Raw genomic sequence first — 13,214 nt, 5'->3', positions numbered from 1 at the left:
AATCAAAGATGGTTCTCTGATAAAGATGGTACCCTTACAAAGATGGTTCTCTGATAAAGATGGTACCCTTACAAAGATGGTTCTCTGATAAAGATGGTACCCTTACAAAGATGGTTCTCTGATAAAGATGGTACCCTTACAAAGATGGTTCCCTGAAAAAGATAGTTCTCTGATAAAGATGGTTCCCTAATAAAGATGGTACCCTTACAAAGATGGTTCCCTGATAAAGATGGTGCCCTTAAAAAGATGGTTCTCTGATAAAGATGGTACCCTTACAAAGATGGTTCTCTGATAAAGATGGTACCCTTACAAAGATGGTTCCCTAATAAAGATGGTACCCTTACAAAGATGGTTCCCTGATAAAGATGGTTCTCTGATAAAGATGGTACCCTTACAAAGATGGTTCTCTGATAAAGACGGTGCCCTTACAAAGATGGTTCTCTGATAAAGATGGTTCCCTGATAAATAAACTTCTCTGATAAAGATGGTTCCCTGATAAAGATGGTTCCCTGATAAAGATAGTTCTCTGATAAAGATGGTGCCCTTACAAAGATGGTTCCCTGATAAAGATGGTACCCTTAAAAAGATGGTTCTCTGATAAAGATGGTACCCTTACAAAGATGGTTCTCTGATAAAGATGGTACCCTTACAAACATGGTTCCCTGATAAAGATGGTTCTCTGATAAAGATGGTACTCTTACGAAGATGGTTCCCTGATAAAGATGGTACCCTTACAAAGATGGTTCCCTGGCGATGATAGTTCTCTGATAAAGATGGTACCCTGCTGAATATGGTACCTGATAAAGATGGTACTCTTACAAAGATGGTTCCCTGATAACGATAGTACTCTTAAAAAGATGGTTCCCTGATAAAGATGGTACCCTTACAAAGATGGTCAATCCCTGATGAATATGGTTCCCTGATGAATATGGTTTCCCTGTTAAAGACGGTTCTCTGATAAAGGTGGTACACTGATAAAGATAGTTCTCTGATGAAGATGGTACACTGAAAAAATAGTTCTCTGATGAAGATGGTACATCTATGTCAACAATGATGCCATCAGACAGCCACATGGATGTCAACTATTGATATATTGTCATGTAATCGCTATACTGGGTTGTAATAAGGCAACTGTGTGAATCACTAGATACACTCCACCAGTTGTATGTTGTTTAACACCACTCTCCGAAATATTCCACCTGTATGACAGCAGCCTGTAAATAATCATGTCTGGACCAGGCAATCTCCTGACTGATATTGGGATCAATGATCCACAGCGTCGCGGTTCAATGACAGAGGCTTGGTGACATGGGTGACCGCATGAAGTAACACTGCTCTAGCGATTCACAACAACATATGATTATCACACATGTTTAAAAAAGGCCTCAAAACTGTTTCGTGTGTTCAACATAAATACCTTTCTACATACTGGGAGCTGTTTTGAACATCATTTGTTTTCTATTTCTCATTCTTATGCAACGCTTTGAAAGCGTATTTCAGACAGATTTCTTCCACATCATATATTAATGATGTGTTGCCATAGTGACACCAAATAACATTTACTCAAAACCAACCTTACCCTAGGCCTCAACTGGTATCCTTCTTACTTCATGTTAACAAACATCCTGTTTCAGATTTCAAGTACAATTCTCTGAAAATATAACAACTTGAAATTTCTACTTCATTTTTTTACTTCAGTTGAAACGTCATTAAAAAAAGTTCCTGGATTTTTCATTTAAAAAAAAATACAGTCACTCTGGTTTTCAAAGACTTGTAAAATCGATTTCTTAAGAATGAGACAGAACACCACTAAATCATTAGCAGTAAAACAGAAAACATGTTTGTTCTTTTTCAGTTTGAACATCTTGACTGCACATGAACAAGCATGGCTAGAGAAGCATGGGTGTGCGTGATCGTACATTTCTTTGGTCACCATGTCAATTAACATCAGTGAGCCAAAGCCTGGAATTACTGGCTTTGCCGATCACAGGCTAGGGAGGAGATCCCGCCCGGCGAGGGCCACCTGCCTTCGATATTGACGGCGACGGACAAAACAGTTCCGTGAGGAAATATTGAAACACGGGGAAAACAATCTTGGTTGAATGCAGAATCGACAAATGCACAGCGAGTGACAGCTGTGTAGGTTTCCCCACCAGTTGAATTGACCAGAGATTTGCATAGATCCTCGTACAGTGACAGCGCAGTGCCACTGACTACGCTGACCGGTCTAACGAGTCTGGCTGCAGTCGCAGACATGGGAGATAGTTAGCAAGGCAGGACGCTCGCAACTTGGGGGCTTGCACGGAATGGGATACCACAGTGTTTAAGTAAGTCGCTAATTCACTCCCTGCAGTTGCAGCAATTTTCTTGTGTTTAATGTTGAACATTTACTGTTATTTTGCATTTTAATTCTTTCAGACATTTTTAAAGAATCACGTCAGATTTAACTGTGATGGTTTCACTCGTCCATTTGATATATACACTGATCAGTCATAAAAAAAGCTTAAAAATGTTAAAACATTAAAAATATGAAAAATATAGGATTATGAAGTATTTGCTTAAACATGAAAAATTGGCGTTCTTTCAGATTAGATACATTTAACATATCTTAAAAGTATACATATAAAAATACTGCTCAATATTTAATACAGACTATTGCATATGATTCAATAGACAATAAAATATTCATAAAATAATGTCAAAAAACACAATATAAGTTCCACCACATACTCAATACATAATAAATTAGACGGATACTCTACATATTACTAGATACCCTATATATTACCATTTGTATGCAATGCATGAGTGATATATTAGTGACAAAAAGTTCAGATTTATTTAGATTTATTCAGATGTTTTTTCAAAGATGCATGCATTATGTGATGAGTTCTAACAACATATGATATTACTGCTGTTTCTGCTTGTTAAGGTAACGTCCAGTCAAACAATAGATACTGTGCTCTGACCGGTCAGGGAGAGGACAGTGTTGACAGCTCAATCTGTTACCATATTCACACTGCCTAGTGCCTATAACACAGTCAGGATCGCATTGATTGGTATCTTATCAAAAAACAGGATTCAGGGATAAACAGTTCTGCAAAATTTACCATTTGACTCATAAGTTCTGAAAAACACTCAGTTAACATAACTGACAGCTGTTTTCTTTGTTAGTCCATGATTAATTAATTATTAGATTTTCAAGCCAGCCTGCCTCACAACATTGTATATCCCCATACAGAGGCAAGGTAAATCACTTTCTTTACTTGTAGAATACACCATATACACAGCCGAAGACTTTGTCCACCACAACCACCCTCCCTGATGGATAACTGCCTCAGCTGAAAATGTTATCTACCACATCACCTCTCTAATGGATAACAGCCTCAATTGAACATTTTATCCACCATATCACCTCCCTGATGGATAACAGCCTCAGCTGAACACTTTATCCACCATATCACCTCCCTAATGGATAACAGCCTCAGCTGAACACTTTATCCACCATATCACCTCCCTGATGGATAACAGCCTCTGCTGAACACTTTATCCACCATATCACCTCCCTGATGGATAACAGCCTCTGCTGAAAATGTTATCTACCACATCACCTCCCTGATGGATAACAGCCTCTGCTGAACACTTTATCCACCATATCACCTCCCTGATGGATAACAGCCTCTGCTGAACACTTTATCCACCATATCACCTCCCTGATGGATAACAGCCTCTGCTGAACACTTTATCTACCACATCACCTCCCTGATGGATAACAACCTCTGCTGAACACTTTATACACCATATCACCTCCCTGATGGATAACAGCCTCTGCTGAACACTTTATCCACCATATCACCTCCCTGATGGATAACAGCCTCTGCTGAACACTTTATCCACCATATCACCTCCCTGATGGATAACAGCCTCAGCTGAAAATGTTATCTACCACATCACCTCCCTAATGGATAACAGCCTCAGCTTAACATTTTATACACCATATCACCTCCCTCATGGATAACAGCCTCAATTGAACATTTTATCCACCATATCACCTCCCTGATGGATAACAGCCTCAGCTGAAAATGTTATCTACCACATCACCTCCCTAATGGATAACAGCCTCAGCTTAACATTTTATACACCATATCACCTCCCTGATGGATAACAGCCTCTGCTGAACACTTTATCCACCATATCACCTCCCTGATGGATAACAGCCTCAGCTGAAAATGTTATCTACCACATCACCTCCCTAATGGATAACAGCCTCAGCTTAACACTTTATCCACCATATCACCTCCCTCATGGATAACAGCCTCTGCTGAACACTTTATCCACCATATCACCTCCCTGATGGATAACAGCCTCTGCTGAACACTTTATCCACCATATCACCTCCCTGATGGATAACAGCCTCTGCTGAAAATGTTATCTACCACATCACCTCCCTGATGGATAACAACCTCTGCTGAACACTTTATCCACCATATCACCTCCCTGATGGATAACAGCCTCTGCTGAACACTTTATCCACCATATCACCTCCCTGATGGATAACAGCCTCAGCTGAAAATGTTATCTACCACATCACCTCCCTTATGGATAACAGCCTCAGCTTAACATTTTATACACCATATCACCTCCCTCATGGATAACAGCCTCAATTGAACATTTTATCCACCATATCACCTCCCTGATGGATAACAGCCTCAGTTGAACACTTTATCCACCATATTACCTCCCTGATGGATAACAGCCTCAGCTGAAAATTCTATCCACTACATCACACTCAAATACCTGATTAGAAATAAAGAAGGATAAATCTGTTAAAAATGACACCTGATTCAATTCAATTTTCTATTGTGTGTGTGTGTTGAATGACAGGAATAAACAACATGCTATACTTGACAACAAATTGGCTGAACATGTATTAAAAACTCCCCATTCTATAACGGTAGTCTTTAAAGGTGCTATTCACACAATTGCAAGACATAAATAACATTCATACTCAACATTCAGCTGCACAGGTGCTGTGACTTTTAGGACACAAAAGCATAAAGCAAGTCTAGGCGGACAAATTTACTCCCTGGAAGCTCAACAGCGTTGAGCTGGGCAAATAGCAACAAAGTACCTTTAAGGGCCATTGAATGAGATACCAGTAATCACATGTAACAGCAATAGATTTCTAATCTCTATGTGCCAGCCATTTTGTTCAAGTCAATATCGGATTCAGGACAACACGGCTGTGTAGTTTCTCATTCTTCAGCTTGAATCCTGGTCTTAATTCAGCTACTGAATTCTGTGAATTGATGTTAACAGGCATAATGTTACAGATCTTGGTAAAAATTAAGTAACCAAAAAGTATTGATTTTTTCAACACAGTGCATTGATCATACTTGGTTTGAGGTACCTAAATTCATGAAAGGTTTCAGACATTCACCACTGGGTGAAACACACGAGCATGAGTATTATTAATGCTGACAAACCTAGAGCCAAGTGAACTCAAAATAATATAGGTTTCTGGCTTTAAGGGATGCAAGAGAAAAGTGTTGCGCTTTAGGCTACTGGACCACCCCTGCAGTATCATCTCTGACATGACAGAGGGACTGTGACTCATGGTCTGGTACCCACAATGTAAGTGATTCCACCAATTAGATATAATTGTCTGTGCAATTAGGAACATGAACTGCTGGATTGTATGGTGTATATAAGTAAGAAGGTTTTGAGTGGGTTTTTGGAGTGTGTGAGTGAGTGAGTGAGTGGGTGGGTGGGTGGGTGGGTGGGTGAGTGAGTGAGTGAGTGAGTGAGTGAGTGAGTGAGTGAGTGAGTGAGTGAGTGAGTGAGTGAGTGAGTGGGTTTGGGTGAGTGAGTGAGTGAGTGAGTGAGTGAGTGAGCGAGCGAGCGAGCGAGCGAGCAAGCTGTTTTACACTGTTCTTAGCAATATTCCAAATATATCATGGTTTTATAAACCAGCAATGGGCTTCACATGAACCCAGCCACTGCCCCTTACAGTAACACAACCTGCCTGACTGAAGCATATTTCCACAGAAACCTTCAGTGCACTGATACAACACAACATTAGGTCTTTTCATAAAAAATCAATCTTCCACATAACAAACATCTTCATTAATGACACAATTAAGAATATATATTTTCAAAGCTTGAAGTATGTTAACATCTGACTTTTATTTGAATAAGAATCCATAAATAAAGTAAAATTGACAAAAAATGTAAAAAGCACATGGTTTTCTGAAACAGAAGCTTGCAGTAGTGACAAAAACAAACTATTCTTAGGCCCGCCCTATGTACCGCCCTATGTAGAACGAGCAACGAGTCAGCAACCTCAAGATATCCTGTCACATTGGCAGCTATCTGTTTTATGTGACAACAAAATTATCGGTGGCAGGAAGTGGATTATAAATCATGCATCAGTGCTTCCCAGCAGTGCATGTTGGGAATGTTAATACCAATCCCTCTTCAGGTCCTTGTGTACAGCCAACTCCGGCAGCCCCCTTCATGAGCTGTGCTTCATCTGGACTCCCCTTAACAGGTCAGATATTTACTGTCGGTCCTGAGTAGCAGGCATTGTCCAAACTAAATATGTTTTACAATAAAGATGTCTATTGTGAATAGGATTATAAAAAAATAATTGATTTTGTCTTTATTAACCACCTGAAATAACAGATTTTGTAATTTGTACCAAATTGTTGTAAATATAAATTATCAATTCCCAACGACATATAAACTTTAGGAGTATCCTCTCCGAGATTGCAATATTAAGGCAGACAAGAAAGTTTATGGATCTGTTCAATAATTTGTCTTTCCATCTAAATAAGCTTTTGTACATTAATACCCAGGGTACATTAATCAACCAGCTCACACAAATATGTCCTAAAAAGGCTTTGGATCATAATGAACCAAAACATAAATACATTCAGAAAAAGAATTTCTGCACTTATTAGTCATCAATCATCCATAAAAATGTCAAGAAAATACTTACAACCAACAATCCGTCAGTTGTGGAACTGCAGACAAAAGGAATTTCATCGTTCTGCCTTGGTGATCACTGATGCTAAATGCCTATTGTTTACCCAGCTAATCACGATGATGAGGCAGCGATACTTTTCAGGACATTAGCAAATTGATCATGCGTATGTATCAGATAATATTGGACAGTTGAATCTGGACAAAACATTTTTTTTGTGCCAAGTCACAAACAAACCATAAGACAATGATATAGTGAGACAACTTTTTACCATTACAAACGATCTCGCTGCAAACACACAAATAAAATAAATGTCTTTTTGAAGCATTTAGATGCTCCAGATATAAGTCAGATTCATCCCTCATGGATTTCAGCATCTTCATTTATCGAGGAGATTTGATGAGGATTCATTCTGGTCTTTGAAAGGCATTTAGAAGTGATTCACATAAGGAAGAGAATATATGGATGTCAACTTCTTTATTATGAGGAACACAACATTTCGGGTATATGCTTACTCCTTCATCAGATTTATAGTGCTAGCTCACCTGATGAAGGAGTAAGCATATACTCCGAAACGTTGTGTTCCTCATAATAAAGAAGTTGACATCCATATATTCTCTTCCTTAGGAATCATTCTGTATATGCTGTGGTGGGGACTAGGGATGTAATCATATATTGCGATATCGATGTATCAATACAATTTCTTTATACTAAATTAAAAATTCACAGACACAGAAACGTTTACATTCAATTAATTTACCTTGATGCTAAGATGGACATTAAGGTGGACATGAAGAAAGCAGAAAGTTCAATTTTAAACATTTAATGGATCAGTCTAGTTCATATTTAGCATTAAGCTGATTAATTGCATGTCTAGACAGGAATTTTCTATCTATACACAGGCAGAATAATTAATTTTGCTATTGAACAAATTATCGTGAAATGTGTGAATTTATATATGTGCTTCAAAGACTCAAAGACAAAAGATATTTTGCATTCTTGATCGTGACATAGTTAAAGAAATGTTGGTGAAAAATATTTTCGGACTTCAAGAGAAAATCTAACTATCTAACCCAAAAGGACCTGTTAATAATAGTGAGTGAGTGAGTATGGTTTTACGCCGCTTTTAGCAATATTCCAGCAATATCACGGCGGGGCACACTAGAAATGGGCTTCACACATTTTACCCATGTTGGAAATCAAACCCGGGTCTTTGGCGTGATGAGTGAACGCTTTAACCACTAGGCTACCCCACCAACCCCTAGCTATTAATAATAACATTGTTCTGTCTTACAAATGATTGTAAATCAGCTAGGGTCAAAGACTTGCTTGTGTTGGAACAAATATAAAATTTCTGAAACCCTCTAAATTAGTCTTTTGGACACATTTTATCCTTTTTTTTCTACATGTGTTATTTGTAACAATAACTCCATTGAAAAAAATTAAATTAATATTGCATCATCAGACACAGATGGTCAGAACAAGTTTTGTTTGTTTGTTGTTGTTTAACTCTGAAATCAGCAATATTCCAGCTTTCTGCCCCGGTCTAAATGATAGTGTCTGAACCAGACAATCCAGTGATTGATATCATGAGCATCTATCCACGTAACATGATGACATGCATCAATCAAGTCAGCGAACGTGACCCAACCTGAGTCACCTCTAACCACTTTACTTACTATTTAACATGCGCTTTCCGACATTATGCATATTTCGCACACGGCCTCTTACGACAAACATTGTCACCTTTTATGGCCAGAATGGGTTGCTGCTGATGACCTATTTTGCCCTGGATCTTCACGGGCCAGACAATAAATGATCCTACATCCGTAGTTATCCGGAGTATGTAATTTCCATTCTATTATGCCGTATGGCCTCTCCTACCTAAAACCTCAGTGAACCGATGTAAGGCACATGCACCATGTCAGATTTGTTACCTTTAGCCTGGACAAACAGAAAATCAATGTGGCACAGGGACACAAATGAAATTAATGCATCTGTTGAATTCACATCGTTAGTGGTGAGAAACAAGGACAGTGATCTAATTAGCTCTCCCATGATTGACGACACAGGCCATCCACCTGAGGAAGCTGGCGTGGGCCAGTGTCTAGCTGTGCTTGTATTTCATAAGACCACGCTCAGACCATGTCAGAAATGATGCAAGCAGTCAGTCTTGTCATCATGTGTTCTCACTAACTCCAGAACCATATGGTTCCAATCAATCAGACACAGTTTGGGAGTGGGGTGAGGTGAAATTGGGTTTAACGTCGCGTCCAAGATTATTGCACTTATATAGCGACGAGCATGCACGTGTGTGTGTTTGTGTGGCTGCTTGTACTAGTCCGGACTGATGCCGATTTATAGTGCTAGCTCACTCCGATACTATATCACAGTTTAACATGAATACCCTACTCAGACACAGTATACTGATTCCAAGCCAACCAGTCATTGTTTTAGCCCCTTAATGCCGAGCGCCAAACAGGGTAACAATATTTACCATCTTTTAACGTCTTTTTGTATGACGTGGCCGGGGATCGAACCCCGGACCTTCTGTTCTCCGGGCGGACGCTCTACCACAAGACCATGGAGGTGGTCCGGTTTGGGAGTGGATGAATGAGTGAAAGCATTTAACATGGCAGTCAGCAAATTTCAAGTAACACCACGATGACCTGTACATTTTGGGTAGAACTGGATCTAGAAGTGAGTGAGTGAGTGAGTTTGGTTCAATTCTGCTTTGAACAGTGTTCCAGTTATAACACGGTGTCAGTATGATGTGTGAGTCAGTCAGTCAGTCAGTCAGTCAGTCAGTCAGTCAGTCAGTCAGTCAGTCACTCATTCAGTGTGACGAGTAGATGCCTGACGCACTAGGTGACCCCATCGGCCCAGTAGCATGATGTGGGAGGAGAGCCTGAAGTGATGCAGCTCGTAGACATGGGCCACTTGGGTGAAACCCACAGGCAGGGTATGAGTGGAGGAGCCTCGAAACATAATCAGGTCGAATTGTATTTGAATCCATGATCAAAGGTTTCTAGCCTGCCTAAGGGGCAGAACTGCTCATAATACTCAGCAAATCATGGCACCTTAGATGACTGGGCAATCAGGCTTGGCTTACTGACAGGTTCCTACAGCATAGCTGGTATATTGTTGACTGCGTCGTTACACAAATTTCACTCAAATATTCAAATCATATACAAACACCAAATTTGAAAATGATAGAAAATATCTTAATTGTTTCACATTGCTACATGTCACATCCGACCCGTGAAGATCTGGGATAGAATAGGTTTTCAGTAACCAAAGCTTGCAGTAAAAAGTGACGATGCTTGTCATAGGAGGCAACTAACGGGATCGGGTGGTCAGACTCGCTGTCTTGGTTGTCATCTTATCCCAATTGCGTGGATCGATGCTCATGATGTCAATCACTGGATTGTCTTGTCCACACTTGATTATTTACAGATCACCGTCATATAGCTGGAATATTACTGAGTGCAGCGTTAAACAACAAACTAACAAACAAACAAAACATATCACATCCATATTTTTATTTGCTTTCACATTTAGCCAACTTTATATTTAATTAATTTCTTAGTTATTTAATGCCGTCATCAGCAGTATTCCAGCCTTTTAATAACCAATTCTAGACCAGAAAGTCCAAAGTTATTGTGAACTATTCAGGGTATATACGATGATATGCTATCAACCAAGTCACCGAGTCTGACCACCCGATTCACTTAGTCACCTTTCACGACCAGCATAGGTTGCTGGGTACAAATTCTTACACCAAAATCCCCACAGGGACTAACTTCATCAATGTATAAAAAAAACGAAAGAAAGATTAATGATTTGTGCCACTGAGTGAACTTCAGACCTCAGTGTAATCTTCTTGTGAGGACATTATAAACAATGGCTGCAAATCAATCTGCACAAAAGCCTTATGGCCGATGACATAAAATTCAATAGCTAATCTATTTCTTAACATTCAAATCAATACAGGCCTGTGGGCATTATTGAATTTAATGAATTTTTCTCGGAAAGTAGACCTAGAGAACAATATCATAGACAGCTTATTTCTCAGAGGTCTCACTTATTATCTATAGATTTATATCTAAATTTATCAAAAAGTATAGGTGCAAATGGTTTCATATATATCTTCAAGTAAAAATACATCAACTGAACGATAATGCTCTTTTAGTCACATGTGAATTTACTTTGCTGTCATTTGTTTCCATAAATAGTTCTCTGTTTTCTTCAAGACACCTTGTAGAGGCTTTGATCTGCACATAAAACAGATAGATACAATATGCTTGGTCAGGGCTGGTAGCCTTGACAGCTGTGCCCCCAACTGTTGTCCTCAAGTTAGCGCCATGTTGTTACACTATGCAACATCCATTAAATGATTATGTTACAAAGGCTTTGTCTGTTTAATACAACCACAGGCAACTCCAGTGTCGTCAGTCAAAGAAACTTGCCTCACATTAAACCTGAGAAACTTGATACCATAACACTTCAAGTGTCGTCAGTCCCAGAACCTCCAAGCTCCATAATAAACCTGAGAAACATCCTTACATTACACTTCCTGGTGAACTGTCACAAAACTAGTCCTGTCTTGACAAACACAACCATCAGCCCACAATAAATCAATTATTAGATTTTCTGCATAATTCTTTTTGCAAATGTAAGGCGACATTAAAAAATGTTTTAAATGTATTTTTATTTAAACAAACAGTACAATTTTTTAAGGCATATGTGTTCATTAACTGTTGATGGATGTGATTCACAAGATGTATGGATGTTTGATATACATGCATCATGTACATGTATAAGGCGTATTCCACCAAGAAAAGAAATTGTTATAGTTTTCAGTAAATAAGTCTACTTACTATCATAATAAGTAGATAAATACAACATTTTCTCCAGCTGTACAAATTCTACTCATAGAATTTTTTTATTCCGATATACAAAGATTAAAAAAATAAAGGCTTGTCTCGTCATGAAAAATTCCAGTATCAATGAAACTTAAGGTCCGGCATGTGTGACTGAAAAACTGAGGCACAGACATATGGCAGAGTTTCATTCGTACAATATGCCTTCCTTTCACGCAGAACTACTTCTCGCAGAATTCCTCTATCGCTGTCGCCTAGCTGACAAGATTACTTAACAAAACCATTTGGCTACAAGAACGGCACAAATTTCACTGAAAGAAAGGGGAGCATAACACCATCTACTAACCGAACTGATTTGATTTAAAAAAAGCCATCCATTCTGTAAGGATGTCTCTTTCAACAAAGGGTAAAAAAAAAAGGGAATCCAGCAGTGCAATAAGCAGACTCTGAAGAAGCCCTTCTCCAGCCATACATCACAAGATGCGGTGGCTGGTACACTCTCGTGTACGCTACAAACCCGACACGACACAGAAACCCATTTCACCCTGCTGTTGTGAGCAACAATGCCATTTCAGTGCAGACAACTCCAAGGCGAATGTAGGCATTGACTGAAGGCTATTGCACTGCCATAAATTCTAGTTATCTAGGCAATCATTCTGCATTGAAACACACCACCCTACAAGTTTATAAGACTATTGGCATCATCAGCTGATTCCTAATTGTAGGGCGGAGGACAATATTTATGATGCTATGGCAACGTACCTCTTATGTTAACACTATCAAAGCAAGTATCTTCACTCAAAGGTCAACTGTTTGTACAGATAACAGTTCACAGAAAACAGTGTGTTGGTAATTTCAAAGCTGATGTCATTGTTTAGAAGGACTAGGAGTAAACCACATCTATTAAATATTTAATACTTGACAGTCCGGAAATTCTTCAGAAAAATAACATTGCATTTGAATTGGAGGAAAATCGTTTTTTATATTTCCTGGATCACAGATTTTTTTGGAGTCGGAGAAAGGAATTTCATAATTAAAGAAATAACATTAGTGCCCCAAATCACATTTTTTCTTTGAAGACTTCAATGAGGAGGAGTCAAGAAACTGAAGTTACAAGAAACCAGCCATGGCTGATCATTTGGCAAACTTGAGCATCCAATTAATGTTGAAGATTTCAGTACTGAGAAATCACAAAATGTTTTGAATGTGTGACTTGTCCCTAAAAATAATTTTACTTCTATTCTTGATGAAACTAGGGTCGATGGTTCAGTGATCAGAGCAATAAAAAAAAACAATAATGACATAATTTGTGAAAATACTTCATCATTATTCAATGGATAGCATCA

The 13,214-nt window shown here is 38.8% G+C and overlaps 2 protein-coding genes across 3 annotated transcripts in view; one reads left to right on the top strand and one right to left on the bottom strand.

Annotated features, from left to right (window-relative positions):
• The window catches only part of LOC124137492 (arginine--tRNA ligase, cytoplasmic-like), a 142,694-nt gene that overhangs the window by 62,869 nt on the left and 66,611 nt on the right, over positions 1-13,214 (bottom strand). The window lies entirely within an intron of this gene.
• Positions 1-13,214, top strand: part of LOC124137493 — a 39,478-nt gene that overhangs the window by 22,803 nt on the left and 3,461 nt on the right. The window contains exon 2 of one of the 2 annotated variants that reach the window (XM_046503822.2): positions 1,856-2,327. The gene's annotated coding sequence lies outside the window, so the exon portion shown is untranslated. Of the gene's footprint in view, positions 1-1,855; positions 2,328-6,437; positions 6,551-13,214 lie in introns of those variants that run through there. The other variant, XM_046503823.2, reaches the window with a different exon arrangement.

Source organism: Haliotis rufescens, unplaced genomic scaffold, assembly GCF_023055435.1.
Source record: "Haliotis rufescens isolate VD_foot unplaced genomic scaffold, xgHalRufe1.0.p SCAF_7, whole genome shotgun sequence".
Taxonomy (NCBI): domain Eukaryota; kingdom Metazoa; phylum Mollusca; class Gastropoda; order Lepetellida; family Haliotidae; genus Haliotis; species Haliotis rufescens.
This window is presented reverse-complemented; position numbering and strand designations above follow the sequence as displayed.